Raw genomic sequence first — 24,862 nt, forward strand, 5'->3', positions numbered from 1 at the left:
CCTGAGGTGTGTTGATGCTCAGGTTAAATCACCACCAGTCAGCTCTCATAGAATCAACAGTGTAGAAGGAGGCCATTTGGCCCATCGAGTATGTAGCAGCTCTTGGAAAGAGTTTTAGCCCAATGCCTCCACCGCAAGCCAATACCCACCCTAACCATGTGGATACGAAGGCGCAGTGAGGGAGAACCAGCGCAGGCGCACTGCGGCAGTTCAGCGGCAGGACCGTCCTGAGGGCGCAGGCGCAGTGAGGCAGATCCAGTGGACGGTATGCCCCGGGCGCGCAGGCGTAGTTCGCTGCCTCCGCCCCGGGATACCCAGGCGCATGCGCTTTGGACACCTGGCGTTGGCGTCACGCAACGGCCCCTCTCAGGGGGAGGGGGCGGGGTAATTGGAAAAAAAACACCGAGCGGTTTGGGAGAGGGAATGGGGCCGAAAAGCGGCCTCCCTGACCGGTACACAAAGTCCCCGGCTCCCCTCCGCCACTTCACCCCATGCGACAAATAACAGAGGTGCGGAGCCAGGCCCAGGCCGTGCAGTCAGCCGCTTGCCGGCACCGCTGAGGTAAGAAGCGGCGGGGAGTCCGCGGATCCGGCAGGGCGGGCGCTGGGTCCCTGCCCCCGGGATCAGACAGCATTCACTCAGCCCCGACCCCGGCCTGGCCCACACCGGGAAACAGGTGTCTGTACTGCTGGAAAAAGCAGCTCATTGAGAGGGTTCAGGTCTGCCTGGGTGTCTGTCCGTCTGAGTGTCTGTCTGCCTGAGTGTCTGTCTACCTGAGTGTCTGTCTGTCTGGGTGTCTGTCTGTCCGTCTGAGTGTCTGTCCGCCTGAGTGTCTGTCCGCCTGAGTGTCTGTCCGTCTGAGTGTCTGTCTGTCTGAGTGTCTGTCTGGGTGTCTGTCTGTCCGTCTGAGTGTCTGTCCGTCTGAGTGTCTGTCCGTCTGAGTGTCTGTCCGTCTGAGTGTCTGTCCGTCTGAGTGTCTGTCCGCCTGAGTGTCTGTCCGTCTGAGTGTCTGTCCGTCTGAGTGTCTGTCCGTCTGAGTGTCTGTCCGTCTGAGTGTCTGTCTGGGTGTCTGTCTGTCCGTCTGAGTGTCTGTCCGCCTGAGTGTCTGTCCGCCTGAGTGTCTGTCTGTCTGAGTGTCTGTCTGTCTGAGTGTCTGTCTGGGTGTCTGTCTGTCCGTCTGAGTGTCTGTCCGTCTGAGTGTCTGTCCGTCTGAGTGTCTGTCCGCCTGAGTGTCTGTCCGCCTGAGTGTCTGTCTGCCTGAGTGTCTGTCTGTCTGAGTGTCTGTCTGGGTGTCTGTCTGTCCGTCTGAGTGTCTGTCCGTCTGAATGTCTGTCCGTCTGAGTGTCTGTCCGTCTGAGTGTCTGTCCGTCTGAGTGTCTGTCCGTCTGAGTGTCTGTCTGCCTGAATGTCTGTCTGTCTGAGTGTCTGTCTGCCTGAGTGTCTGTCTGTCTGCCTGAGTGTCTGTCTGTCTGCCTGAGTGTCTGTCTGCCTGGGTGTCTGTCTGTCTGCCTGAGTGTCTGTCTGTCTGTCTGAGTGTCTGTCTGTCTGTCTGAGTGTCTGTCTGTCTGCCTGGGTGTCTGTCTGCCTGAGTGTCTGTCTGCCTGAGTGTCTGTCTGCCTGAGTGTCTGTCTGCCTGAGTGTCTGGCTGCCTGGGTGTCTGTCTGTCTGCCTGAGTGTCTGTCTGTCTGTCTGCCTGAGTGTCTGTCTGCCTGAGTGTCTGTCTGCCTGGGTGTCTGTCTGTCTGCCTGAGTGTCTGTCTGTCTGTCTGAGTGTCTGTCTGTCTGCCTGAGTGTCTGTCTGTCTGCCTGAGTGTCTGTCTGTCTGCCTGAGTGTCTGTCTGTCTGCCTGAGTGTCTGTCTGTCTGCCTGAGTGTCTGTCTGTCTGCCTGAGTGTCTGTCTGTCTGCCTGAGTGTCTGTCTGTCTGCCTGAGTGTCTGTCTGTCTGCCTGAGTGTCTGTCTGTCTGCCTGAGTGTCTGTCTGTCTGCCTGAGTGTCTGTCTGTCTGCCTGAGTGTCTGTCTGCCTGAGTGTCTGTCTGCCTGAGTGTCTGTCTGCCTGAGTGTCTGTCTGCCTGGGTGTCTGTCTGTCTGCCTGAGTGTCTGTCTGTCTGTCTGCCTGAGTGTCTGTCTGCCTGGGTGTCTGTCTGTCTGCCTGAGTGTCTGTCTGTCTGTCTGAGTGTCTGTCTGTCTGAGTGTCTGTCTGTCTGTCTGAGTGTCTGTCTGTCTGCCTGAGTGTCTGTCTGCCTGGGTGTCTGTCTGCCTGAGTGTCTGTCTGCCTGAGTGTCTGACTGTCTGCCTGAGTGTCTGACTGTCTGCCTGAGTGTCTGACTGTCTGCCTGAGTGTCTGACTGTCTGCCTGAGTGTCTCTGTCTGTCTGCCTGGGTGTCTCTGTCTGGGTGTCTCTGTCTGTCTGGGTGTCTCTGTCTGTCTGCCTGAGTGTCTCCCTGTCTGAGTGTCTCCCTGTCTGAGTGTCTCCCTGTCTGAGTGTCTCCCTGTCTGAGTGTCTCCCTGTCTGAGTGTCTCCCTGTCTGAGTGTCTCCCTGTCTGAGTGTCTCCCTGTCTGAGTGTCTCCCTGTCTGAGTGTCTCCCTGTCTGAGTGTCTCCCTGTCTGAGTGTCTCCCTGTCTGAGTGTCTCCCTGTCTGAGTGTCTCCCTGTCTGAGTGTCTCCCTGTCTGAGTGTCTCCCTGTCTGAGTGTCTCCCTGTCTGAGTGTCTCCCTGTCTGGGTGTCTCCCTGTCTGGGTGTCTCCCTGTCTGGGTGTCTCCCTGTCTGGGTGTCTCCCTGTCTGGGTGTCTCCCTGTCTGGGTGTCTCCCTGTCTGGGTGTCTCCCTGTCTGGGTGTCTCCCTGTCTGGGTGTCTCCCTGTCTGGGTGTCTCCCTGTCTGGGTGTCTCCCTGTCTGGGTGTCTCCCTGTCTGGGTGTCTCCCTGTCTGGGTGTCTCCCTGTCTGGGTGTCTCCCTGTCTGGGTGTCTCCCTGTCTGGGTGTCTCCCTGTCTGGGTGTCTCCCTGTCTGGGTGTCTCCCTGTCTGGGTGTCTCCCTGTCTGGGTGTCTCCCTGTCTGGGTGTCTCCCTGTCTGGGTGTCTCCCTGTCTGGGTGTCTCCCTGTCTGGGTGTCTCCCTGTCTGGGTGTCTCCCTGTCTGGGTGTCTCCCTGTCTGGGTGTCTCCCTGTCCTGGGTGTCTCCCTGTCTGGGTGTCTCCCTGTCTGGGTGTCTCCCTGTCTGGGTGTCTCCCTGTCTGGGTGTCTCCCTGTCTGGGTGTCTCCCTGTCTGGGTGTCTCCCTGTCTGGGTGTCTCCCTGTCTGGGTGTCTGTCTGAGTGTCTGTCTGTCTGTCTGGGTGTCTGTCTGTCTGAGTGTCTGTCTGTCTGTCTGAGTGTCTGTCTGTCTGTCTGAGTGTCTGTCTGTCTGTCTGAGTGCCTGTCTGTCTGAGTGTCTGTCTGTCTGTCTGGGTGTCTGTCTGTCTGCCTGAGTGTCTGTCTGTCTGTCTGAGTGTCTGGCTGTCTGACTGCCTGTCTGTCTGTGTGTCTGTCCGTCTGAGTGTCTGTCTGTCTGAGTGTCTGTCTGCCTGAGTGTCTGTCTGTCTTCCTGAGTGTCTGTCTGTCTGCCTGAGTGTCTGTCTGTCTGCCTGAGTGTCTGTCTGTCTGCCTGAGTGTCTGTATGTCTGCCTGAGTGTCTGTATGTCTGCCTGAGTGTCTGTCTGTCTGCCTGAGTGTCTGTCTGTCTGCCTGAGTGTCTGTCTGTCTGCCTGAGTGTCTGTCTGTCTGCCTGAGTGTCTGTCTGTCTGCCTGAGTGTCTGCCTGCCTGCCTGAGTGTCTGCCTGCCTGCCTGAGTGTCTGCCTGCCTGAGTGTCTGTCTGCCTGAGTGTCTGTCTGCCTGAGTGTATGTCTGTCTGCCTGAGTGTCTGTCTGTCTGCCTGAGTGTCTGTCTGCCTGAGTGTCTGGCTGCCTGAGTGCCTGTCTGCCTGAGTGTCTGTCTGCCTGAGTGTCTGTCTGTCTTCCTGAGTGTCTGTCTGTCTGCCTGAGTGTCTGTATGTCTGCCTGAGTGTCTGTATGTCTGCCTGAGTGTCTGTCTGTCTGCCTGAGTGTCTGTCTGTCTGCCTGAGTGTCTGTCTGTCTGCCTGAGTGTCTGTCTGTCTGCCTGAGTGTCTGTCTGTCTGCCTGAGTGTCTGTCTGTCTGCCTGAGTGTCTGCCTGCCTGCCTGAGTGTCTGTCTGTCTGCCTGAGTGTCTGTCTGTCTGCCTGAGTGTCTGTCTGTCTGCCTGAGTGTCTGTCTGCCTGAGTGTCTGTCTGCCTGAGTGTCTGTCTGCCTGGGTGTCTGTCTGTCTGCCTGAGTGTCTGTCTGTCTGTCTGCCTGAGTGTCTGTCTGCCTGGGTGTCTGTCTGTCTGCCTGAGTGTCTGTCTGTCTGTCTGAGTGTCTGTCTGTCTGAGTGTCTGTCTGTCTGTCTGAGTGTCTGTCTGTCTGCCTGAGTGTCTGTCTGCCTGGGTGTCTGTCTGCCTGAGTGTCTGTCTGCCTGAGTGTCTGACTGTCTGCCTGAGTGTCTGACTGTCTGCCTGAGTGTCTGACTGTCTGCCTGAGTGTCTGACTGTCTGCCTGAGTGTCTCTGTCTGTCTGCCTGGGTGTCTCTGTCTGGGTGTCTCTGTCTGTCTGGGTGTCTCTGTCTGTCTGCCTGAGTGTCTCCCTGTCTGAGTGTCTCCCTGTCTGAGTGTCTCCCTGTCTGAGTGTCTCTCTGTCTGAGTGTCTCCCTGTCTGAGTGTCTCCCTGTCTGAGTGTCTCCCTGTCTGAGTGTCTCCCTGTCTGAGTGTCTCCCTGTCTGAGTGTCTCCCTGTCTGAGTGTCTCCCTGTCTGAGTGTCTCCCTGTCTGAGTGTCTCCCTGTCTGAGTGTCTCCCTGTCTGAGTGTCTCTCTGTCTGAGTGTCTCCCTGTCTGAGTGTCTCCCTGTCTGAGTGTCTCCCTGTCTGAGTGTCTCCCTGTCTGAGTGTCTCCCTGTCTGAGTGTCTCCCTGTCTGAGTGTCTCCCTGTCTGAGTGTCTCCCTGTCTGGGTGTCTCCCTGTCTGGGTGTCTCCCTGTCTGGGTGTCTCCCTGTCTGGGTGTCTCCCTGTCTGGGTGTCTCCCTGTCTGGGTGTCTCCCTGTCTGGGTGTCTGCCTGCTGTCTGGGTGTCTCCCTGTCTGGGTGTCTCCCTGTCTGGTGTCTCCCTGTCTGGGTGTCTCCCTGTCTGGGTGTCTCCCTGTCTGGGTGTCTCCCTGTCTGGGTGTCTCCCTGTCTGGGTGTCTCCCTGTCTGGGTGTCTCCCTGTCTGGGTGTCTGTCTGTCTGCCTGAGTGTCTGTCTGTCTGCCTGAGTGTCTGTCTGCCTGGGTGTCTGTCTGTCTGCCTGAGTGTCTGTCTGGCTGTCTGAGTGTCTGTCTGTCTGAGTGTCTGTCTGTCTGTCTGAGTGTCTGTCTGCCTGAGTGTCTGTCTGCCTGGGTGTCTGTCTGCCTGAGTGCCTGTCTGCCTGAGTGTCTGTCTGCCTGAGTGTCTGTCTGTCTTCCTGAGTGTCTGTCTGCCTGAGTGTCTGTCTGTCTTCCTGAGTGTCTGTCTGTCTTCCTGAGTGTCTGTCTGTCTTCCTGAGTGTCTGTCTGCCTGAGTGTCTGTCTGCCTGAGTGTCTGTCTGCCTGAGTGTCTGTCTGCCTGAGTGTCTGTCTGCCTGAGTGTCTGTCTGCCTGAGTGTCTGTCTGTCTGAGTGTCTGTCTGCCTGAGTGTCTGTCTGTCTGAGTGTCTGTCTGTCTGGGTGTCTGTCTGTCTGAGTGTCTGTCTGCCTGAGTGTCTGTCTGTCTTCCTGAGTGTCTGTCTGTCTGCCTGAGTGTCTGTCTGCCTGAGTGTCTGTCTGTCTGCCTGAGTGTCTGTATGTCTGCCTGAGTGTCTGCCTGAGTGTCTGCCTGCCTGCCTGAGTGTTTGCCTGCCTGAGTGTCTGCCTGCCTGAGTGTCTGCCTGCCTGAGTGTCTGCCTGCCTGAGTGTCTGCCTGCCTGAGTGTCTGCCTGCCTGAGTGTCTGTCTGCCTGAGTGTCTGTCTGCCTGAGTGTCTGTCTGCCTGAGTGTCTGTCTGCCTGAGTGTCTGTCTGCCTGAGTGTCTGTCTGCCTGAGTGTCTGTCTGCCTGAGTGTCTGTCTGCCTGAGTGTCTGTCTGCCTGAGTGTCTGTCTGCCTGAGTGTCTGTCTGCCTGAGTGTCTGTCTGCCTGAGTGTCTGTCTGCCTGAGGGTCTGTCTGCCTGAGGGTCTGTCTGACTGAGGGTCTGTCTGACTGAGGGTCTGTCTGAGTGTCTGTCTGTCTGCCTGAGTGTCTGTCTGTCTGTCTGCCTGAGTGTCTGTCTGTCTGCCTGAGGGTCCGTCTGTCTGCCTGAGTGTCTGTCTGCCTGAGTGTCTGTCTGCCTGAGTGTCTGTCTGCCTGTGTGCCTGTCTGCCTGAGTGTCTGTCTGTCTGCCTGGGGGTCTGTCTGTCTGCCTGGCTGAGTGTCTGCCTGGCTGAGTGTCTGCCTGGCTGAGTGTCTGTCTGCCTCTATGAGTGACTCTCTGAGTGTCTGCCTCGCTGTCCGAGTGTCTGCCTCGCTGTCCGAGTGTCTGCCTCGCTGTCCGAGTGTCTGCCTCGCTGTCCGAGTGTCTGCCTCGCTGTCCGAGTGTCTGCCTCGCTGTCCGAGTGTCTGCCTCGCTGTCCGAGTGTCTGCCTCGCTGTCCGAGTGTCTGCCTCGCTGTCCGAGTGTCTGCCTCGCTGTCCGAGTGTCTGCCTCGCTGTCCGAGTGTCTGCCTCGCTGTCCGAGTGTCTGCCTCGCTGTCCGAGTGTCTGCCTCCCTGTCCGAGTGTCTGCCTCCCTGTCCGAGTGTCTGCCTCTCTGGGTGTCTGTCTGAGTGTCTGCCTCGCTGTCTGAGTGTCTGCCTCCCTGTTTGAGTGTCTGCCTGCCTCCCTGTCTGAGTGTCTGCCTGCCCATCTGAGTGTCTGTCTGTTTGTCTGTCTGTCTGCTGCCTGCCTTTCTGCCTGCCTGTCTGAGTGTCTGCCTGCCTGTCTGAGTGTCTGCCTGCCTGTCTGAGTGTCTGCCTGCCTGTCTGAGTGTCTGCCTGCCTGTCTGAGTGTCTGCCTGCCTGTCTGAGTGTCTTCCTCATTGTCTGTCTGCCTGTGAGTGTCTGTCTTCCTGTCTGAGTGTCTCCCTGCCTGTCTGAGTGTCCCTCTGTCTGAGTGTCCCTCTGTCTGAGTGTCCCTCTGTCTGAGTGTCCCTCTGTCTGAGTGTCCCTCTGTCTGAGTGTCCCTCTGTCTGAGTGTCCCTCTGTCTGGGTGTCCCTCTGTCTGGGTGTCCCTCTGTCTGGGTGTCCCTCTGTCTGGGTGTCCCTCTGTCTGGGTGTCCCTCTGTCTGGGTGTCCCTCTGTCTGGGTGTCCCTCTGTCTGGGTGTCCCTCTGTCTGGGTGCCCCTCTGTCTGGGTGCCCCTCTGCCTGTCTGAGTGTCCCTCTGTCTGAGTGTCCCTCTGTCTGGGTGCCCCTCTGTCTGGGTGCCCCTCTGCCTGTCTGAGTGCCCGCCTGTCTGAGTGCCCGCCTGTCTGAGTGTCCCTCTGCCTGTCTGAGTGTCCCTCTGCCTGTCTGAGTGTCCCTCTGCCTGTCTGAGTGTCCCTCTGCCTGTCTGAGTGTCCCTCTGCCTGTCTGAGTGTCCCTCTGCCTGTCTGAGTGTCCCTCTGCCTGTCTGAGTGTCCCTCTGCCTGTCTGAGTGTCCCTCTGCCTGTCTGAGTGTCCCTCTGCCTGTCTGAGTGTCCCTCTGCCTGTCTGAGTGTCCCTCTGCCTGTCTGAGTGTCCCTCTGCCTGTCTGAGTGTCCGCCTGCCTGTCTGTCTGAGTGTCCGCCTGCCTGTCTGTCTGAGTGTCCGCCTGCCTGTCTGTCTGAGTGTCCGCCTGCCTGTCTGTCTGAGTGTCCGCCTGCCTGTCTGTCTGAGTGTCCGCCTGCCTGTCTGTCTGAGTGTCCGCCTGCCCGTCTGTCTGAGTGTCCGCCTGCCCGTCTGCCTGAGTGTCCGCCTGCCCCGTCTGCCTGAGTGTCCGCCTGTCTGTCTGCCTCTATGAGTGACTCTCTGAGTGTCTGTCTGTTTGCCTGTCTGTCTGTCTGCTGCCTGCCTTTCTGGGTGTCTGTCTGAGTGTCTGCCTGCCTGTCTGAGTGTCTGCCTGCCTGTCTGAGTGTCTTCCTCAGTGTCTGCCTGTCTGAGTGTCTGCCTGTGAGTGTCTGTCTTCCTGTCTGAGTGTCTCCCTGCCTGTCCAAGTGTCCGCCTGTCCGAGTGTCCGCCTGTCTGAGTGTCTCCCTGCCTGTCCGAGTGCCCGCCTGTCCGAGTGCCCGCCTGTCCGAGTGCCCGCCTGTCCGAGTGCCCGCCTGTCCGAGTGCCCGCCTGTCCGAGTGCCCGCCTGTCCGAGTGCCCGCCTGTCCGAGTGCCCGCCTGTCCGTCTTGAGTGTCTCTCTGAGTGTCTGTCTGCCTGTCTGTCTGTCTGCTGCCTGCCTTTCTGTCTGCCTCTCTGGGTGTCAGTCTGCTTGTCTGAGTGTCTGCCTGCCTGCCTGCCCGAGTCCCTGCCTGCGGTCGTGTCTGTGTGTCTGCCTGCCTGGGCCTGCGTGTCCATGCCCGGGTCTGCGTGTGTGTGTACGTCTGTGTGTGTGTGTGTGTACGTCTGTGTGTGTGTACGTCTGTGTGTGTGTGTGTACGTCTGTGTGTGTGTACGTCTGTGTGTGTGTGTACATCTGTGGGTGTTTACGTCTGTGTGTGTACGTACGTCTGTGTGTGTGTCTGGGTCTATTTGTGTGTGTGTGTGTCTGGGTCTGTTTGTGTGTGTCAGGGTCTGTTTGTGTGTGTCTGGGTCTGTTTGTGTGTGTGTGTCTGGGTCTGTTTGTGTGTGTGTCTGGGTCTGTTTGTACGTGTGTCTGATTCTCCACGTGTGTCCGAGTCTGTGCGCGCCTGGGCTAGTACGCGTGTGTGTGCGCACCTGGGCCAGTGCGTGTGTGCACGCCTGAGCCAGTGTGCGCGCGCCTGAGCCAGTGTGTGCGTGCACGCGCCTGAGCCAGTGTGTGCGTGCGCGTGCTTGAGCCAGTGGCCAGTGTGTGTGCGCGCGCCTGAGCCAGTGTGTGTGTGTGTGCGCGCGCCTGTGTCTGAATCCGCGCGCCTGAGTCTGTGCGTGCCTGAATGTGTGTGTGTGTCTTGAGCCTGTCTGTATGTGTGTGTGACCGAGCCTATGTGTGTCTGCCTACCTGTCTGTGTCTCTGTCTGTCTGAGCCTGTCTGCCTGCCTGCTTGGGTCTGCCCTGCCCACCCAGTCTGCCCCGCCCACCCGAGTCTGCCCCGCCCACCCAAGTCTGCCCCACATGTTTTATGCTTTGTGTGTATCTGTATGTCACTCTAAACCCTTCTGTAAGACTGAGCCTGTCTGTTTGAATATGTGTGTATTTTCCCATGCACGTATAACAGATTTACACGTGGCTGACTCTGCCGCTGGATTTGTGAAACTATATCCTTGCCTTTTTTATCCACTTATGCATGTCATATTGGAAGGCTACCTATGAGAGAGCGACTGCTTGCTTGAAATGACATGTTTGTGTGGGATGTCGGACAGATGTGCTATTATTGACATGAGTTTGAGACTGAGTTTGTATGTGAGGCGATGGGCTCCAGGGCCTCGATCCTTTTGATGCGCTGAATTCCCGGCTGGGAATAGGCTATGGTCGGTCCCTGGAGGAATTTCCGAGGAGGAGCCCATTTCCAGGCTGCCTACAGGAATCCTGTTTGGTTATGGCTGGTGGGCGTTAGGATGATCAGTGGGAGTGCGTGTGCCTCTGGGTGGTTGCAGTTCCTATTGGGAGTGATAGGGGCTGCTGCTGCAGTTGCAAGATTGAGTGGGGGTTAATACAGGGTAGCACAGTGGTTAGTACTGTTGCTTCACAGCGCAGAGACCCGGGTTCAATTTCTGGCTCGGGTCACTGTACTTTCTCCCCGTGTTTGCTTGGGTTTCCTCCGGGTGCTGCAGTTTCCTCCCACAAGTCCTGAAAGACGTGCTTGTTAGGTGAATTGAACATTCTGAATTCTCCCTCAGTGTACTCGAACAGGCGCTGGAATATGGCGACTCGGAGCTTTTCACAGTAACTTTATTGTGGTGTTAATGTAAGCCAATTTGTCATGCTGATAGAGACTATTATTATCGTAGTGGAAGGGGCATCTCTTCACAGAATGGCCTGAGGTTCTGGCCCTTCACAAAAGCCATGCTGGGCTGCTTTGCAGGATATGCTTCTACCCTACCCCACCTGCTCTACCACTGGGCAGGTACCCGCCATGCCATCTGTAGGCTCCAGCCATTTGGGGCTCCCGTCTGCTGTCTGGAAAGTCCAGACGACATGCGAAGCGAAGAGTGCCCATGATTGGTGCTTTAATTGACCCAATTGGCTTTCTGCTGCTGGCTGATAAGTTGCTGTTACCTCCCAGAGCCCACTTCCTTAAAAATGGTCCAGGAGGTAGGAACGTGCTGACATTATGGCATCCCAACAGGTAGCATGGAATTGTCCGCCTCTAAACCCACCTTGCAATGAAAATCCAGCCGTAGGTGTCTCTGGAGTGATTTGTCTGTATATGATTTGCTGCATGAGTGATATATACAGCTGTCTGTGTCTATACCTGTATGGGTGTGTGTACAGCTGCCAATGAGGGGGAATGGAACTGTTTGACAATTTGCTTTCAACCCTTCACTGGGCTGAATTTTGCCACGAGCATCAGGAACCGACATCAGGGTCATTTCCAGGTCATGAATCCACTCGAGGCGGTTATGTTTCTTCTGATTGAATCTTACAGGAGGTGGCCAGTTAGGAGGCTGCCTCTGTGTTCACAATCAAGTTAGGTTCTGGAGGCAGGAGCTACAGTCAGCAGCGTCTACTGTAAGGAAGGCCAGCAGCACGCTGTGTGACCAGTTACTGAGGCCCTAGCCACCAGGTGAAGCTGCCATCAGTATCAGAGGAATGACTGAGGCCTCAATCTGAGACGTGCATCGCTGCAATTCCACACTCAGTGGTAAGGTTTTGACATGGGAAGCAGCAACCTTGCCATTTTCTGCTGGGAATTCTTGGACCTCTTTCAGCTTTAATGCAGTCTTGACCTCGACTGCAGCCACCTCCTTTCACTCTGCCGGCAAAATTGCAGTATAGTGTTAAAATTGCTGATAATTAGCCACCTAACCGTCTTCATTGGGATCCAGACACAGGTCAAATCAAACCCATTCCAGGTAAAAGCATCAGGAATTTGGAACTCTTTGGTAAACTAGCCTGACGCCTTCTTTCCAGATTCATCTGCACCTCAATAATGCCCTCTCGGGGCCGGGAAAAATAATTTAACCCCTCATGTTTGATTGGGTACCTTGCTTTCATGAGAGTGAGATTGAATATTTGTGTCTTTTATGCAACTGTCTGTCTGTTTCTATCCACGAGAGGATGAGAGACCATCTTTGCCTGTTAGTATGATCATGTGGGAGTGAGTGCAGTTGTGATTCTGCTTGTCTATGTGAAGGATTTAACCTTTGTGAGAATGAAATTTACAGTGTTTGATTGCCTGATCTTGCACTCTGTGGGAATAATCTTTTGAGTTCTTGTGTGGGGCAAGTGAGACTGTATGCTTGAAGGAGACAGTGGAAGTACACACCTCGTGAGAGAATTAAGTGTTTTGCCAATTAGCTTGTGACAGTAGTAAGTATCTGTCTGTGTGTGATTTTGCATCTCTTATGTATGTGAGTCTGTGTGCGGAACCAAATAATTGAATCTGGCTGTGTCTTTGTGTGTGACTTTGTCTTTTTCCATGCACGTCTTCCTGGCTCTGTGCTTGTGCGTAGCTGTATGAAAGTTAGTTGTGCATCCGCATGTGTATGAGAGAGACTCTGCAAGGGAGACTTTGCACTTACCTGCACACATGTCTGTGTGAAAGAGGTTATGTGCCAGCCAGTCAGTCTCGAAATGAGACTGTACACCTGCATGTGTGTGTGTGTACTTGCTTGTTTCCACATGCAAAATGTGAGACTGTAACTGACTGTCCGTGCCTACCTGACACTACACAGGAGTGATCCACTCTTCCGTGCTTCGTTTACATGCCCATGTGAGAGAATGGAACCGTGAATGAAACAGAAAATGTGCATGTCTGGATATGCCTGTCTGAAACTGTGCATCTTTGTGTTTGCTTCTTTTTGTTTACAAAGATATGATTTCATTTGTCAAAGAGCGAGAGAGAGTGCGTGAAACTGCCCACCTTTGGAAGAGTGTGAGATTGCATTCTCGGCTGTGTGAGAGACAGGGAGGTAGGGAACCTGTTTTCTTGCTTGCATGTGAATGCGAATAAGATTCTAAGCACTGATTTTTTTTGTGTAGTGTGCTCATGTGTCAATGACTTTGCAAGGAAGGTACGAGTAAATGTAATTAGCTGGTCAGATCTCATTTGAATATTGCCGAATTTCACGTGAGAAGCTATAAAATCTTAGATCCAGCAAAAATCTGCAGCATGACAGATTAAGTAAACAGCATATTCTGTGGTGCTGCAAGTGAAGGTGGATTTGGTTGAAGTATTTCAAGTAGTAAAGGAAATTGTGAGGAAATAGGGAATGGCTCTCTATTTGGGAAACACGGGGATATGTATAATACTTCAACTAAGCTGGTTCGAAGCATATCCTGGGGAATATTCTACATGCCTAAGGGTTGTGGGAAGGTGAAACGCATTGTTGTAGAAAATTGTGGATGCAGAATCAATTGACATGTTCAAAAGAGGAAGCTACTTGGAATTCAGGATGTTAAGGAATATGGAAGAAATATGGAACCTACCAGAACTAGCTGGCTGGGCGATTTCTGTACCTATGTTCTTCGCCTTCCTGAAGAAAACAAAATTCTCCTTTTCCTTTGATTTTCTTTGGGGTTCCTCAAGTCCTAAACTAATAAGTAACTGACAGTAAGTGATACTACTTCATCTTCACAACTGTTGTCGTGCACAAGGCCCAGCTAGTGGAAAGTATGCAAGGTGTCGCTATCTCTTTCCACCTGCTGTAATTTGTGAGAAGACTGACATCTTGACTGAGGGCTTTCACATGTTAGAGCTGGGAGGGAAAGGCCATATCTTTGTCTCGTTGCTCCAAGGCGCTCGAGTCCACTGTGCCACCAGCTCACCTGGATTCCTGAGATACAATTGCTCTCTTAGCAATTCTGGCAGAGCAAAACACAGATTTCTGAAGCAGGTTAGAATCGTGCTATCTTTTACAACCTCCGTAGCGAGCTAAATTTGTCTTTGTATCAACCCATATAAACCAATGTTCATGAGCCATATGTTCTATTTCAGAACATCCTTATTATCTGGTTAGTCACCATCACCATGGTTAATTCATTTTTGCGCAGAAATGTTCCATTTAAGGCTCTTTCAGTGTAAGGAATAAAGTCTTTGTGAAATGACGCTATTACAGCACATTAGTTGCTATTGGAAGCCTGAGATTAATGAGGAAGGTTTTGTGCAAACACACTGGTTAACATTCCACCCACAGCCCGTGTGAGACTATTGCAGCACTGTACAGGCCCTCACTCTGATCTGCTCTTGTAAGTGTGCGTTTGAATTTTTTTTAATGTAACGTGATACTTTTCTTTTGTGCTTTATGGATGAAGTCTATAACAGCTGTGTTTACAGTTTTAATAAATTGCTTCAGAATCAATAATTATCTTCAAACTGTTTTAACTTAAGAGGCACACATCACGTCAAGCTATTTTGGAAATTATTTTTCTTCTATTGATCTTTATTTTAAAATCTAATTCTAAAATGCACAATGTTTTGAGTACATCTTAGCGCCCCATAAATAACCATAGAATCTTACAAGACAGAAACAGGTCCCTTTTTTTCTCACACCTTTCCTGGTGTTTTTCTGCATATGAGGCACTTGAGTTGAAATCTGTTGTGCTTGTTCCCGATTAAACCTTTAAATTTCTCTTTGTCAAACAACTGTCCAATTTGTAGTCGAAGATTTCAAAGATTTGCTTCTACAACTTGATGGAAAATTCCATATTCTCAGCACCATCTATGCAAAGCTGTTTTTTTACAATATCTTTTTAGTTATTTTTGCAACCATAAATTTGTACCCTCCTGTTGCTAACCACTGGAAATAATTAATTGATTTCCTCACCATATCATAACACTGCTGAATCTTGAAGACCTCTATCATCTCTTTACCTTCACAATTTTTAAGAGGTTGTTAATTCTCAGTTCTCTTGTTAATCGTAACCCATCTTCCTTGTCATGTCACATTTCAGTGGTAACGATGGAGCCATGGGTAGTATTCTTGCCTCGGATAGAATGAAGGCTGCGGGTTTAAGTCCCACTTAGGAATTTGAGCACAAAATCTAGGTGTAACACTCCAGTGCAGTATTGAGGGGGTGCTGCAGTATCGGAGTTGCTGTCTTTTAGATGAGAGGTTAAATGAAAGCTGTCCATCTTCTCAGGTGGACATAAAAGATCCCGTGGTACAATTTCAGAGATGAAGACCCTTGGTTCTTGGTGAAAATGTAACCCTTGACCAATGACCATCTTCTATTGTGGCTTGTGGGTGTTACCTTTCCTGCGCCACAGCAGCAGCAACACTTCAAAAAGTGATCCAATTGGCTGATGAGCTCTTTGGGATGCCCTAGGTTGTAAAAGGTGCATTAAAAAAATGCAAGCTTTTCTTCCTTCCAAGTGAATCAACTCTGCATCTTTTATATGCTTTCTATAATGCGGCACTCCAGACAACTGCCCAATATTCTTGTCACGTTACATGATATTTCAAATCCACAGCTGAATAAACCTCCATGATGTTCGGGTTACAAGTTTGGGCTAATACTTATGATTGAAGTCCTGCTCTCAAGCTGAAGACAGCAAATGCATTGGGAGATCTGTAGTGTTTTATAGTACGTACCAGCAGTGCCAGTTGGGCTTCATAAGCATCAGTCAGAAGTAAGTGTGTTTTAGCTTGTGTTTTAGGCTGATGTTCTAGTGTAGCACTGAGAGAATGTTGTATTGATGAAGCTATCATTCCCTAGTTGATAGAGTAAACGCGATCCTGTGCGCATGTCCCAGTTAGATTAACCGATCATTGATCTCTGACTGTAGAACTTTGCTAATGTAGAATGACTACTTAATTTATCCACTTGATAGTTACCGCACTTCAAACTATTTGATTTGAAAGCACTCAGAAATATTTCAATCTGATAATGCACTATATAAATGGAAGGATTATTATAGTATTATAGAATCATAGAGAGTCACAGGTTTTCCAGCATGGAAAGAGGCCCTTTAGCCTATAGTGTCCGCACCGACCATCAGGCATCTATCCATTCTAATCCCGTTTTCCAGCACTTGGCCCATAGCCTTGTTTTGTGGCATTTCAAATGCTCATCTAAATACTTCTTAAATATTGTGAGGGTTCCCACATCTACCACCCTTTCAGGCAGTGAGTTCCTGATTCCAACCACCCTTTGGAGGAAAATGTTTTTTCTCACATCTCCTATAAATCTCCTGCCCCTTACCTTAAATCTATGCCCCCTGGTTATTGACCCCTCCGCTAAGGGGAAAAGTTCCTTCCTATCCACCCTATCTGTGCCCCTCATAGGTGTTGTCATACGGTTGAATAGCCTACACATACACCTGTCAAGGCTCACCTGTAACTAATATGCAGTTTGATGGGGTACCAGAGGGTGACGAACTCCTGTAGAAATAAATCCCACCGCCACAAGGGTAGACAGCAAAAATAATGGGGGAACAGAAAATCAGCATCGGAAAAGATTTCCAAACCTGATTAGACTGATTAACTTCAACAGGTTTCTCCAAAATTTGGGAGCAGTGCTAAGGAACGTTTGCCATGATTTCGAAACCACACATCATTGCCTTTAATTTGCAAATAGTAATAGGATTGCGTTGGGGAATTTGGAGCCTTGTACTTTTTAAATGTGACTATGAACTGGGAATTATTTGTGAGAATGGAACATTTCAAATGCTTTCTTAGAAAGGATTCTTTTCTTCAGTCAGTGTCTTTTATTAGTGTCTATTTCTAAAAGATTTGCGCTTGCTTAATTGAAACCAATAGCATGTACTTTGTTAAACATTTTTTGTTCTGTTGAAACCTGCAGCCGTTACAATCTGAAGGTTTGAAATTTAGGAATAATTTCTGAAATAATCAACTTATTATAACACAGTGGGTAGCACTGTTGCTTCACAACTCCAGGGTTCCAGGTTCGATTCCCGGCTTGGGTCACTGTCTGTGCGGAGTCTGCACTTCCTCCCAGTGTCTGCGTGGGTTTCCTCCGGGTGCTCCGGTTTCCTCCCACAAGCCCCAAAAGACATGCCTTTTAGGTAATTTGGACATTCTGAGTTCTCCCTCAGTGTACCTGAACAGGTGTCGGAATGTGGCGACTAGAGGCTTTTCACAGTAATTTAATTGTAGTGTTAATGTAAGCCTACTTGTGACAATAAGGATTATTATTATTATTAGAATTATGGTAACTAATTTTTGATTCCGGAAGGCATGGTCTCAAATTTAAACCTATTGTCTTGTATCGGAAACTGTGCTTGTGGTGTGACAAAGTAACATCATGAAAGCAAAAATGAATTGTTCGATTGTATTTTGGAATATAATGTGATGGGGAACTTTTGCATTATAAAGTCCAATGGGGCCTGGACCATTTGTTTTGCCACCATTGTGTCTTAAATCCAGTTTGATAGAATTTGTTAAATTTGAGTTGACCACGTTAATGATTGTTGCGTGTTTCGGAGCATTTCAGATTGAATCCAAATAGGGCTTCATTCTTATTATAATGCAGTCCTCAAGAGTTAATAATTCTGAGCATTATGACCAGGTGTGTGCTATGATGAAGTTCACATGTGGCCTGCTTCTGGAATCTAAAAACAGTTGGGACTCAGAAGTGCAGATGTTGGTGAAACAAATTATTTGTGATGAGTGTGTGTGCCAATCTTGGCAGTTAGTACTGAGATCTGAAAAAGAACGTGAGGTGGTGGCGTAGTGGGATTGTCACTGGACTAGTAAACCAGAGACTCAGAGTAACGTTCTGGGGACCCAGAGTAACGTTCTGGGGACCCAGGTTCAAATCCCGCCACTGCAATTTGAATTCAGTAAAAATCTGGAATTAAAAATGTCTAATCATTACCATGAAACCATTGTCAGAAAAATCGATCTGGTTCTCTGATGTCCCCATGGGAAGGAAATCTGCCGTCCTTACCTGGTCTGGTCTACGTGTCACTCCAGACCCACAGCAATGTGATTGATTCTCACCTTCCCCCGCAATGGGCAATAAATGCTGGCCCCCGACACCCACATCCCATGAACAATTAAAAAAAATATGTATGAACTCATTATTTTGTGATTCAGGGTATAGTTGAGGTATTTAAAAAGGAAGAAAGGGGCAGCGCAGGGCTGTGGAAAAAAAGAGCACAAATGTTGAACGAACAGGATGGTACTTTCAAAGCAACAGCAGAAGCATGATGGGCCATATGGCCCTCTTCTGTGCTTTGCAAATCTGTGATTTGAGTCAGAACACTTCATTGACTTTTCATGATGATGCTTATGGACAATGAAAACAACCTTTCCCGTCCCTCGCTGCTTCTCATGTTTTCCCCTGTCCACCTATGTTTTTTCTCTTGTATCTCATTTCTTTACTCTTTACCTATTCTGCTCTTTCCCAGAACCCAACATTACCCAGATCTTGCTGAATAGGACATCTCGGTGCAGCATCTTCACTCCACTCTTTTTGGAAGAATAACAATGAATTAGGACGTGCTCCAATTAAGCACAACTGCAGACATTGAATAAGTCGCTAGTTGAAACTCGAGCCGATCAATGCCCACTAGTTTGATTGTACAAAGAACGTTCTGTTGGCTGTGAGGCACAGTTTGAGGGTTGTTGTAAAGATTATTTTCTCCATTATAAATAAGAAAGTACATTTTATAGCTTGGTTGGGAAGCAGTACAGATATCTTTTTCTTCCCCTGCTGTACCGCCAAGAATAATATTGTTCAATTGCTATTCCATATGCGCGGAATGGGAAAACAACACTTCACCTACCGGGTTTCTCAAATTGCTTCATTTTAATATCAAACGTAACATATTTTAGAGTGAAACTGACTTTCAAACCGGGAAACATGGGGAACATGATTTTGAAAAGGATGCAAGGATCCTCAATAGGGAGTTTGTGATTTTAAGAAAGGGTACAGTTAAAGAGTTAAAGACATATTTCTGATGATGCAAGCTCTGGTGTGTCCAATTGAATAGTTGGGATAGAGCTTTGCTGCTGGGGGTTGAGCTATTTCTGGTGTCAAACAGCAGGTCTTGATATTTTAGTATCATTAAGGCATTTAATATTTTTAACTATATTACGGCATCATCTGAACTGAAACTACAATTTGGCTCAATTATATTTTTAATTCTGCTCCCCACTTTCTACCAAAACCCCACAGTTACACAGCATGGAAAATCCCTATGTTAAAATTATAATATCTATGCAAATTACTGAAATTATGCACAAAATCCAGTTCCTGGATTACCCAAATGCAAAGCTGAAGGACATCTGCAGATACACTTTGGATAACTTGATTTGAAGAAAAGCATATTGTTTGTGAATAACCGCTAAGTTATTTTTGTTGATTATATTTTTTTGCTTTTCCAAGTAATGTTAGAAATAATCATGTTTACCAAAATACCCGACCCCCTTTTAATATATACATAAAATATTGACTTCAGGAATTGGAAGATTCAATAATATTAAAACTACACACACAATCAAATAGACACAACCTGGGTCGGGGGAAGAAAAATAAGATATAAAATAAAACAAACTAACAGAAACTAAAGATTATTATTTCTTGGCTCCGATCAGTTCACTTATTCCTTTTCTCCAGCTGCACTAACAAATGGACACAATTTTGTATGTTTTCTCAATCAGTAGCTCTTCATATTTTAAAATATGAGCAGCTTTCTCCACTTTTTACATGAATGGTCGTTACAAATTAATCTTTCCACGGTTGTGTTTTCCCATTGAGAAGCATCTACCAATAATTTAGCTTTCCATGCTAATTTGATGAGTTCTTTGCTTTTATTCACAAGGATGTGTTTTCTTCTTCAGCGTGCTCTCTTGTGCTGGTTGCAATTCTGAACTTACTGGCAGCCCTCTCAATTTTGCCAAGTGGCCACTCTTCAATTGTGATGTCAGCAGGCGTGCCAATCACAGAGGCATCACGGCCAAGTTGAATTTTGTTCTTGCCAAAGTCCACATATGTGCACTTTTCAGCAGGAATCAATAGCAATTGAAAGCAGCAATCGTGGTGCCTTTTCTTTCTTCCTCGGTCTGCCCTTGGAGCACAGTGCTTAAATGTAGCATCTCATGCACAGAGGCTCATTGTAGCATGCGTGCTACTCTCTCTCTCTTTTTCTCTCTCTCTGGTAGTCCCTTGAAGCGCAGAGGACATTTTCCACAGTCTACAGCCCGTGTAAAGAACCTGTGTGTGGAGTCTTTTAACGTGGGGAGGCTGGGTTCCAGTTGACTCTTGCTCTTAATGCCTTCCATAGACATATCGGAGGGATTAACCGGCTAATAATTAACTGGTTTGACCACATTATGACCACAGCTTCTGTGCCATCATGTTCTGGAGTGGAATTTAAACCAGGTGCTTCTGGCTCAGACGCAAGGATGCCATCTACTGCGCCAAAGACCTCTTCCCTTGCTACTATCTAGACAGTTAGCTCAACAAGATTGAGGATTAAACCTTATGGTCTACATGGCTTAGTGTATTGAACCATTGGTGGAGTTGGATAGAACCTTCTGCAATCGTATGCTGTAACATTATTTGTGTGGTGGAGATCCATATTTATACATCCATATTGATCCTTATTCAATTAGACTGCAATTATTTATGCTACGGCTGCATAAAGGGAAACAATTCCCCAATGAATACCAAAATGGTGCATCATTTGCATCCCTCTCAAGTGTTCAAAAGCTTCATTTTCCTGGAGCACGTGGGACACAATGATATATGTGTTGTCCCCACTCTACTGGATGCTCATGTTGTTTTCTGTTTGAAAATGTAAATTCTAATGGCAAATCATTCCACATTTGCTGGTGCAAATAAGTCACTGCACTTAAAGGTGATTCATTTATATTTGACATGCGTTGTATGTTTCTGAGTGACATGATGATGGACCATATAATTGAAAGTCTTTAATCTGGCATCTTTATCCTTTTTTTATAGAATGAGGTTTGCCTATCTTGTGAAATTTTCTAAAGCTCTGAGATCAGAGAGCTACCGAACTGCTTCAGGCCATTTGGCACATTGTGGTGGAGTCTCAACATCAGTTAACATTGTTTTAGTGTTGCCGTTCCTCTTATAAAGCACAGTCTGTTGCTGGCACATATTCATCAAGGCATTTGTGGGGGAATTGCTTCAACAGCAATGTTATAAGTGCTGTTGAAGGGCAGCACGGTGGCACAGTGGTTAGCACTGCTGCTTCACGGCGCCAATGTCACAGGTTCGATTCTGGTTCTGGGTCACTGTCCATGTGGAGTTTGCACATTCTCCCCATGTTTGCGTGGGTTTTGCCCCCACAACCTAAAGATGTGCAGGGTAAGTGATTGGCCATGCTGAATTGCCCGTTAATTGGAAAAAATGAATTGGGTACTTTAAATTCATTTTAAAAAGAAGCGCTGTTGAAAGCTGGTGGGTTTTTCCATTCATACACCATTTTTAATCTCTCATGGACCATATCTTTAGTGACCTATTCCTTTTCCTATCTAACATAATGATTGGTACATGAAGTGGTGGAGGGTGCAGGGTGGGCACAGGGGAAAAAGGTGGAAGAGAAAAAGGTAAAGCAATAGAAAAGACAAAAATAATACAGACTGGAAGAGGAATAAAGAAGAAAGAACGAGGGGAAAGGAGATGTTTATTTGCTGCCGTCAACTGAAGGTCTTTTATTGGAAATTTTGCATTTAGAGAAAGTGAAGTGGAGGTAGATTTTGTTTCAAATTACCCAAATTGATTGATCTAGTGGGAAACGGGTGCAATGTCATTGGGTTTTCTTCATTCATTCCCCCTCATTCCAAGTGTTATGGCTTCCATTTGCTCCTGGAAATTAAGGATACAGGGACAAAATACTGTGTAAGAAATTACATACATATTGAGCTTCATCAATCTTATAACTGAAAATGCCACAAACCTCTTGATAAATGGCTCAAATGATGATTACAATGATACAATGTTTATTGTGTAAGTCTTGCTTTTGAAATTTCAACTTCCCTTTTTGTTTCTGCTTCAATTTTTAAAAATACTAACCAAGTATGGCTTAGTCCTCTGCATTAAATTTCCTTAACATGATCATGAGGATCTCAAGGCAGCGGTACTTTATAGCACTGCTGCCTCATGGCGTCAAGGTCCCAGGTTCGATTCCGGCTCTGGGTCACTGTCCGTGTGGAGTTTGCACATTCTCCCCGTGTTTGCGTGGGTTTCGCCCCCACAACCCAAAGATGTGCAGGCTAGGTGGATTGGCCATGTTAAATTTCCCCTTAATTGGAAAAAATGAATTGGGCACCCTAAATTTATAAAAAAAACAAAAAAAATGGCAGCAGTACTTTCAGTTTACACTTAGCAATTTCCGAATTTTTAACAAATTAAAATTTAGCAAAATGGTAAACGTTGATTTAATTAAATTGCGAATTTAAAAAAGAAACCAAAAATTGTTACGTTGTCATTTGTGTTCCTAAGATCTTTTTAATAGCCCCATCATATTCCATTAGACATTGCTGAAGTGATTAATATATTGCATCTATTTCACATTAGTAAGCAATGAAAAGTTTAATATTTTGCCCTTTTTCTGTTTCACATGTGAAGATGTACAGGAAAATGATGACATGCTTGGCTGACAGGAGCCAGGTAGGAAGCTACAGAGCAAATTGGAAAATTGTGATTGGGAGAATTCACATGAGCTTTAGAGAAGCAGTTTGTTGAATTTATATAGTAGAGATTAAGCACACCCAGAATGGGTTAGATAGTAAACACAATGAATATCTGATCTATATTGGCCAGGAATGTTGTGCTTTGGATGAGATGGTCTCAGTTAGAGAGGGCAGCACGGTAGCACAGTGGTTAGCACAGTTGCTCCACAGCTCCAGGGTCCCAGGTTCGATTGCCAGCTTGGGTCACTGTCTGTGCAGAGTCTGCACCTTCTCCCCGCGTCTGCGTGGGTTTCCTCCGGGTGCTCCCCTTTCCTCCCACAGTCCAAAGATGTGCAGCTTCGGTGGATTGGCCATTGTAAATTGCCCTTAGTGTCCAAAAAGGTTAGGTGGGGTTACTGGGATAGGTTGGAAGTGTGGGCTTAAATGGGGTGCTCTTTCCAAGGGCCGGTGCAGACTCAATGGGCCGAATGGCCTGCTTCTGCACTGTAAATTCTATGATTCTGAATTTGCTCAGTACCCCTGGGTTAAAGATGTAAATGCTTTTGCTTGGCATTCAGTGGGACCATGATGCTTGACCAGTGAACGAGGACAGAAAATGAAGAATTGCATTTATATACTCCATTACGTGCCCACCAGTGCCAAGGAAGAATTGTAGTCATTGTCGTAATGTAAACACAGCGGACAATTTTGCATTCCGCAAACTCCCACAAGCACTAATGTATAAATGTCCAGATAGGATGGTGCTCTTTCGTGAAGGCATATACAATTAAATAGCTTGCTAATGTGCATTGTCCTGGTGTACACATCAGTAATGTTCACTTGAGTGACACAGTAGGGAGGCATGTGTGGAGTCATACCTGATTTGTTAACTTGCTTTCACTGAAGCATGAGGTTCCTCAAGAATTGGCATGCTAGATCTCTTTTGCAATATACTTCTTTGTGTGTAAATTCTGTTATATTTTAAGAAGTTGCATTTACTATAAATAGTGTCCTTCACGTCCTCAGACATCCCAAAGTGCTCCAGAGCCAAATAAGTACTTTTGAAGCTGGTCGCAGTTGGAATGTAAGGGCATGCAAATGGAGCAGATAATCTTTCGTCGTTTAGGTTGAATGATAAATTTGGCCAGGGCATTAGAAGAATTTGCCCCCTTCCACATTGAATTGAGAAATGGGATATTTTACATTCATTTGAGAGGGCACTTGGTGCTTCCAATTAGTATCTCATCTGAAAGACAGTACCTCTTTTGGCGGGACACTCTCTAAGTACTGCACTGAAGTGTCAGCCTAGATTATACGCTCAAATCAGTGACTTGGGTCTGGAATGCTCAACCTTCTGATTCAGACAGGAGTGCTACCATATAGCAAACATCGACGCAAAGTTGGATTCTCTGTGTGTACAGAACAATTGGTGTTTTCCATTGCGATGAGAATACTATATTTTATACGGATTTAAATCTGTGGTTGAACTACTTACAGATAACCCCTGCAATGTTCAGTATTTCTGGTTGAATCTGAAATGCCATTGGTTTACTGGTAAGCTCTCTTATGGTTCGGGGATCTTTCAAAATTGTAGGAATCTTGTTATTGTCATTCTCGTGAATATTCTGCAGTTTAAAACTTCATTATGACCAAGAGTTGTGAGTTATTGAGCACACTTGCCACTTGGACCTTCCTTTCTTGTTAAATAACAAGAAATCAGAGCACAATTAAAAAACTTGAGTTTGACTGTGTTTTGCAAGTTAAGTAAGTAATTTCTGAAAAATGATATTATAGAATGGTTGCAGCACATAGGAGGCCATTTGGCCTCTGATGTCCATGAAGGGTGTGTGCAAAAGTAACTCTGCTCGTCCCATTCCGTTGCCTATGCACTGTAGTCCTGCAAATTAATTCTGATCAGATATTATCTAATTCCCTGTTGAAAGCCGCAATACTCTTTATTATTGACCCTGGTGCTGTGAAGCAACAGTGCTAGCCACTGTGCTACCCAATTGGATCTACACCCATTTCACACTCAAGTGGTGCATTCCACATCCTAACCATTCATGATGTAGAAACAGAATTCTCCAATGGGAACCTTTTCTCTCTATTTACTCTGCCCAGACCCCTCGTGATTTTGATGATCTCTACACTGCACACCCCATCTTCAATCTAACCATGCAACTGTAGTCCAGCATGGTAGGGCAGCACGGTGGCACAGTGGGTAGCACTGTTGCTTCACAGCTCCAGGGTCCCAGGTTTGATTCCCTGCTGGGCCACTGCCTGTGCGGAGTCTGCACATTCTCCCTGTGTCTGTGTAGGTTTCCTCCGGGTGCTCCGGTTTCCTCCCTCAAGCTGTGCTGTTAGGTGAATTGGACATTCTGAATTCTCCCTCTGTGTACCAAAGCAGGTGCCAGAATGTGGCGACTCGGGGCTTTTCACAGTAATTTCATTGCAGTTTAATGTAAGCCTACTTGTGACAATAAAGATTATTATTATTTAGTCCCTCATTCCTCAAATCTTTTCTGCACCCTCTCTTCACATCTTCCTACACTGTGATGCCCAGAATTGGACATCACCATGCAGTTGAAGCTGAACCAATGTTTCATACAGTTTGAGCATAACTTCCTTGCTTTTGTATTCTGTGCATCTATTTATAAAGCGTAGGATCCTGTATTCCATATTAATCACTTTATCAACCTGCACTGTGACCTTCAATGATATGTCCACATATACCCCAAGGCCTGTCTGCTGCTGTACCTCCTTTAGAATGTGCCCTTTAATTAGTACAACCTCTCCTTGTTCTTCTTAGCAAAATGTATGGCCTCACAGTTCTCTGCATTAAATTTGATCTGCCAGATTCCTGTGTTCCACAAGCCTGTATATGTTTTCAGAGCTCCCAAAACATCCAAGTTTTGTATCATCCATTCATTT

General features: G+C 47.9%; 1 protein-coding gene across 16 annotated transcripts in view; it reads left to right on the top strand.

The window, feature by feature from the left end:
• The first annotated feature begins 329 nt into the window (after nt 1-329).
• dlg5a (discs, large homolog 5a (Drosophila)) overlaps nt 330-24,862 on the top strand; it is a 220,779-nt gene continuing 196,246 nt past the window's right edge. For 12 of the 16 annotated variants that reach the window (XM_038783224.1, XM_038783231.1, XM_038783228.1 and 9 more), the window contains exon 1: nt 331-561. The gene's annotated coding sequence lies outside the window, so the exon portion shown is untranslated. Of the gene's footprint in view, nt 562-12,193; nt 12,293-21,887; nt 21,930-24,862 lie in introns of all 16 variants that reach the window. The other 4 variants (XM_038783226.1, XM_038783227.1, XM_038783225.1 and 1 more) reach the window with 4 other exon arrangements.

This window comes from Scyliorhinus canicula, chromosome 22 (assembly GCF_902713615.1).
Source record: "Scyliorhinus canicula chromosome 22, sScyCan1.1, whole genome shotgun sequence".
NCBI classification, from domain to species: Eukaryota; Metazoa; Chordata; class Chondrichthyes; order Carcharhiniformes; family Scyliorhinidae; genus Scyliorhinus; species Scyliorhinus canicula.